Here is a 6406-nt window from a genome sequence, read left to right on the forward strand (position 1 = left end):
TATATACATACACACACACATTTATACATACAGATGTACTCATACATATATGTACCTATGTATACACACATACACATCTCTGTATGAATATATATGTGTATGTATGTGTGCATACATAGGTATATATATATGTATGTATGTATGTATGAGTACATGTGTATCTACATATGTATATAAATATGTACGTATATATATATATATATGTATGTATATATGTACAGATATGTATGTAGTTAATCCTAAAAAGAAAACTGAAGAAAGACACAACAAGCAAAAACAAAAACGCAAGGACATGATACATGCAAAGTATGAAGACACTCAGGGAAGGAAAGAAAAAGTGTTTTACATTTTGAGCAAAGCTTTTCTTCAGAAAGAGGAGACAGAGGAAAGTCCAAAAGAAAAGGAAGATGGAGGGAAAATGTGGCCAACAATCCACATGTAGTTACATTTTAGAATGTATATCTGTACGTATGTATATCAGTACATATGTGTATGTATGTATGTACATATGTGTGCATATGTATATTTATGTATGTATATATAAGTATATATATATATATATGTGTGTGTGTGTGTGAATATATATATATATATATATATATATATATATATATATATATATATATATATAGTTATATATAGATATATGTGTGTGTATATATATATATACCCCACAACATAGACTAGTAGTTAGTGACTTCAGGATCAGGGCTAAGTGGTTGCCCAGAAGGCGACCAGCTTGGAGGAGAAGGGTCTGGAAGCTTAAAGATCCTGCGAATGGACAGAGATTTAGAGACTTATTACTCGAAGCCTTTGACAGAATAGAAGGGGATGTAGCTTCACACGATGTAGAAGACAACTGGACGTTTCTACGGGGCAACATGCTGAGGGCCACTGACCAGATCTGTGGATGGTGCAAAGTCCCCTCTCGACCCAAAATAACGTGGTGGTGGAATAATGTTGTTGACAGGGCTATTAGACAAAAGAAACAGGCTTGGAAGGACGAAGAACAGTGGTAGCAGGAAATTGTATCAGACTGCCAAAAGAGAAGCTAAGCGAAGGTTTATTTAGTCAGAGGGGAAGCAGATAAGAAAAAATTTGCCAATGTTCTGCACCGTGAGGACCAAAGACTTGAGGTGTTTCGTGTCGCAAGACAGTGTGTGAGAGAGAATCATGATGTCATGGGAGAAAAATGTGTTTGCATGGATGATGGTACACTTGCACTAAACAAGGCTGCAAAGAAAGAGGTTTGGAGACGCCACTACAAAAGATTGCTCAATAAAGAAAATGAATGGGAGAAAGAGAGTCTGCCAAATGTCGACCCAACAGAGGGACCAGCTATCTGAGTTGACAGTACCATGGTAGATAAAGCAATTAAGAGTATGAAGACAGAGAAGGCCCCCGGTCCATCAGGAATCACTGCAGAGATGCTTAAAATATCTGGCAGTGTCGGCTATAGCCTAGTTACTCATATTGTTAACCAGGTGATACACGCAGGAGTCATACCCTATGACTGGTGTAGCAGCACCATTGTCAACTGCTACAAAGGTAAAGGTGACGCTTTAGATACAAATAATTACAGAGGTATCAAGTTGTTAGATCAGGTAATGAAAGTCACGGAGAGGGTCACAGTCCAACTAATTAGGGAGAGAGTCAGTTTAGATGAGATGCAATTTGTGTTCGTGCCTGGGAAAAGCACCACTGATGCTATATTTCTGGTAAGACAGCTTCAGGAGAAATACCTAGCCAAGGATAAACCTCTGTTCCTTGCTTTCATTGACATGGAGAAAGCCTTTGACAGAGTCCCCTGATCCCTCATCTGGTGATCAATGAGCAAACTAGGGATAGAAAAATGGTTAGTGAGAGCTGTGCGAGCCATGTACAGAGACGTTGTCAGTAAGGTGAGGGTTGGCAACGAGTACAGGGAAGAATTCCGGGTAGAGGTAGGGGTCCACCAAGGTTCTGTCCTCAGCCCCCCCTCCTATTTATCATAGTCCTCCAGGCGATAACAGAGGAATTCAAGACAGGATGCCCCTGGGAGCTCCTCTATGCTGATGACCTTGCACTAATTGCTGAGTCACTATCAGAACTAGAGGCGAAGTCTCAGGTGTTGAAGCAAGGACTAGAATCGAAGAGCCTTAGAGTCAACCTAGCTAAAACCAAAGTCCTAATAAGTAAGAAGGTAGACAAAACACAAACCACTTCAAGTAGATAGCCCTGCTCGATCCGTAGAAAAGGCGTAGGCAGAAACTCTATAAGATGCACCAAGTGCAAGCTGTGGACACATAATAGGTGCAGCAATATCAAACGAAGGTTAACTAGGAAGTTAGTTTTTGTATGTAGCAGATGTTCAGGAGAAAAACTAGACGTAGTTGATAGCTTCTGCTATCTAGGTGACCAAGTTAATAGTGGGGGAGGGTGCGCTGAAAGTGTAGCTGCTAGAATAAGAATAGCCTGTGCAAAGTTCAGTGAGCTCTTACCTCTGCTGGTGACAAATGTCTCTCTCTCAGAGTAAAAGGCAGTGACACATGGGCTGTGACTGCTGAAGACATACATAGGCTCGCAAGGAATGAAGCCAGTATGCTCCAATGGATGAGTAATGTAAGTGTGGCCGTTGCCAGTACCGCCTGACTGGCCTTCGTGCGGGTGACACGTAAAAGCATCCACTACACTCTCTGAGTGGTTGGCGTTAGGAAGGGCATCCAGCCGTAGAAACTCTGCCAAATCAGATTGGAGCCTGGTGTAGCCATCTGGTTTCACCAGTCCTCAGTCAAATCGTCCAACCCATGCTAGCATGGAAAGCGGACGTTAAACGACGATGATGATGATGATGATGATATAGATTTATATATATAAGTATTTTTCAACATCTCACGTTTACGATCATGACATCATTGTCGAGAGCACAAGATCACTGAGCTTCAGTACGCTGATGATAACGCAGCCTCAGCTTCAACTGCAGAAGACCTCCAAACCTCAACAAACAACTTCAGCAGAGCTTGTCAAACCTTTGGCCTGAAAGTGAATATCACCAAACCCAATTGCTTGCTGAACCAGCTCCTCGTACCAACCTCTACAACCCCAACATCACCATCAACAACCAATCAATTGAGGTCATCAAGGATTTCTGCTATCTTGGAAGTTTTCTGCCATCCCTGCAGGATCTGGTAAGGATATCGAACATCGCATCCAATCAGGTCATGCCTCGTTTGGTCGTCTCAAAACCAGCGTCTTTTGCAACAGGGATCTGACATTCGAAACGAAGCTCATGGTCTATTGGGCTGTTGTCGTATCAACTCTGCTGTACGGGTGTGAAACCTGGACTGTTTACGGTAAGGACATGAAGAAATTAGAGCGCTTCCATCAATCCTAACTTCCCTCTATCCTGAACATCGACTGGGAAGATCGCATGACCAACAACTTTGTGCTTGAAAGATCAGGTCTCCTGAGCGCATCGAAGCCTTGATCATTGAACATCATCTCCGATGGTCAGGTCACGTCCATCGGATGAATGAACATCGCCTTCCTAAGATCTGTCTCTACAGTGAACTGTCTGAAGGAAAACGTCCTCGTGGAGCCCCCTTGAGGTGGTACAAGGATCAACTCAAATCAACCCTGAAAAGCACCAACATCAACCCCGCACACTGGGAAGATATCTCGGCAAATAGACCCCTACCCAGGAAAATGAACTGAATTGCAAGCTCAGAAGCACGAGATGCAGCCATCTACTATAAGGATAAAAGTATATATATATAGGTAAATGATAGGCTTGCCTCAATCCTTCAGGGGTAGTCTGAAGCATCCAACCTCAACCTCCACATAATAAAACAACGGCTAACTAGCCCAACAGAATTGCTTCTTCTTGTATTTGTTGTTCCATTCTCCACATAAATATATATATTTATATATAGGAGTCATACCCAATGACTGGTGTAGCAGCACCATAGTCAACTGCTACAAAGGTAAAGGTGACGCTTTAGATACAAATAATTACAGAGTTATCAAGTTGTTAGATCAGGTAATGAAAGTCACGGAGAGGGTCAGGTCATAGCCCAACTAATTAGGGAGAGAGTCAGTTTAGATGAGATGCAATTTGGGTTTGTGCCAGGGAAAAGCACCACTGATGCTATATTTCTGGTAAGACAGCTGCAGAAATACCTAGCCAAAGATAAACCTCTGTTCCTGGCATTCATTGACATGGAGAAAGCCTTTAACAGGGTCCCCTGATCCCTCATCTGGTGGTCAATGAGCAAACTAGGGATAGAAGAATGGTTACTGAGAGCTGTGCGAGCCATGTACAGAGACACTATCAGTAAGGTGAGGGTTGGCAACGAGTACAGGGAAGAATTCTGGGTAGAGGTAGGGGTCCACCAAGGTTCTGTCCTCAGCCCCCCTCCTATTTATCATAGTCCTCCAGGCAATAATACAGGAATTCAAGACAGGATGCCCCTGGGAGCTCCTCTATGCTGATGACCTTGCGCTAATTGCTGAGTCACTATCAGAACTAGAGGAGAAATTTCAGGTGTGGAAGCAAGGACTAGAATCGAAGACCCTTAGAATCAACCTAGCTAAAACCAAAGTCGTAATATGTAGGAAGGTAGACAAAACACAAACCCTTTCAGGTAGATAGCCCTGCTCGACCTGTAGAAAAGGCATAGGTAGAAACTCTATAAGATGTACCCAGTGTAAGCTATGGTCACATAAGAGCTACAGCAATATCAAAGGAAGGTTAACTAGGAAGTTAGTTTTTGTATGTGGCAGATGTTCAGGAGTAATAAACACTGAAAATGTGCAGAAAACAACTTCAGCCACACTCCAGGGAGAAAAACTAGACGTAATTGATAGCTTTCGCTATCTAGGTGACCAAGTTAATAGTGGGGGAGGGTGCACTGAAAGTGTAGCTGCTAGAATAAGAATAGCCTGGCAAAGTTCAGTGAGCTCTTATCTCTGCTGGTGACAAAGTACCTCTCACACAGTAAAAGGCAGACTGTATGACGCATTTGTACGAACAGCCATGTTACATGGCAGTGAAATATGCTGTGCGTGAGAAGACCCAACAAGTCAAGTGAGACCATAATCCAAGGCCTCTGGCAGGGGTGTAGCCAGCCCACTTATGCATACCTTTCCTTCATTGAACACTCAACTCTGTTTGCAAAGACTTGTTGAGGCAAGTGAAATCAAAATCGAACTAAATTCGACAACTGGCACCTGTGCCAACATCTCCTTCAATGGACACTAAGCTCGGCTTGCAAAGACCTGTTGGGGCAAGTGAAAGCGAAATCATGATGACACCTGTGCCGGTGGAGTGCTAAGAGCACCGTCCGAGTGTGATCGTTGCCAGAAGAATGGGAAAAAATTGCTAAAGAAACATGCGAGTCATTGATTAAGAACTACAAGAAGAGATTGGTTGAAGTGGAACTGAATAATGGTTATGCTACGAACTATTAAATCAGAATTATCAGTTATTTATGTTCTGTATGAATACTTTTTTCACCCCTAAATATTTATATTTGTATATAAATTCATTAGTTACTATAATTTATTAGTTTCTTTTGCATATTCTTCGTTTATGTATGTGTATGCAAATCTAGTATTGGTATATCCCATTTATGTTCATTAGCCATTAAATAAATAAAGAATTTTGACATGTACAAATATTTATTTCCCCTCCCTGTATATATATATATATATATATATATATATATATATATATATATATATATATATATATATATAAAAATACAAATAATATATGAGTATATGCATATATACGTACATGTCCAATGAAGGAGAGGTTGGCATGGGTGCCAGTCAGATTCGTTTCGATTTCAAATTCTAAATTCCAAATTCACTTGCCTCAACAGGTCTTCACAAGCAGAAATTTTAGTGTCCAATGAAGTAAAGGTACGGATTAGTGAGCTGGCTACACTTCTGGCAGAGATCACAGATTATGCTCTCACTTGCCTTGCCGGGTCTTCTCACGTACTGCATATTTCCAAAAGTCCCGGTCACTAGTCATTGCCTCGGTTGAGTATGCACACTTACATTACACATCCATCGGAGCATACTGGCTTCGTTTCTTGCAAGCTTACGCATGTCCTCAGCAGTCACTGCCATGTGAGAGGCCCTTTGTCACCAGCAGAGGTAAAGTGAGAATGGATGAGGATAGCTGTGTGAAAAAGTGCCACACCCTAGCAGTTGAGGGAACCTGTGGAAGAGGTAGGCTCAGGAAGACCTGGGATGAGGTGGTGAGGCACAACCTTTGAACATTGGGCCTCACCGAAGCGATGACTTCTGACCGAGACCTTTGGAAATATGCTGTGCGTGAGAAGACCTGGCAAGCCAAGTGAGACCTAAATCCAAGGCCTCTGCCAGGGGTGTAGCCAGCCCACTTATGCGTACCTTC

General features: G+C 42.1%; 1 protein-coding gene across 1 annotated transcript in view; it reads left to right on the forward strand.

The window, feature by feature from the left end:
* LOC106873164 (vasodilator-stimulated phosphoprotein) overlaps positions 1–6406 on the forward strand; it is a gene marked incomplete at its 3' end in the record, with an annotated part of 184441 nt that overhangs the window by 11753 nt on the left and 166282 nt on the right. The gene's annotated exons all lie outside the window — the stretch shown is intronic.

The sequence above is a fragment of the Octopus bimaculoides genome, chromosome 11 (assembly GCF_001194135.2).
Source record: "Octopus bimaculoides isolate UCB-OBI-ISO-001 chromosome 11, ASM119413v2, whole genome shotgun sequence".
Classification (NCBI taxonomy): Eukaryota; Metazoa; Mollusca; class Cephalopoda; order Octopoda; family Octopodidae; genus Octopus; species Octopus bimaculoides.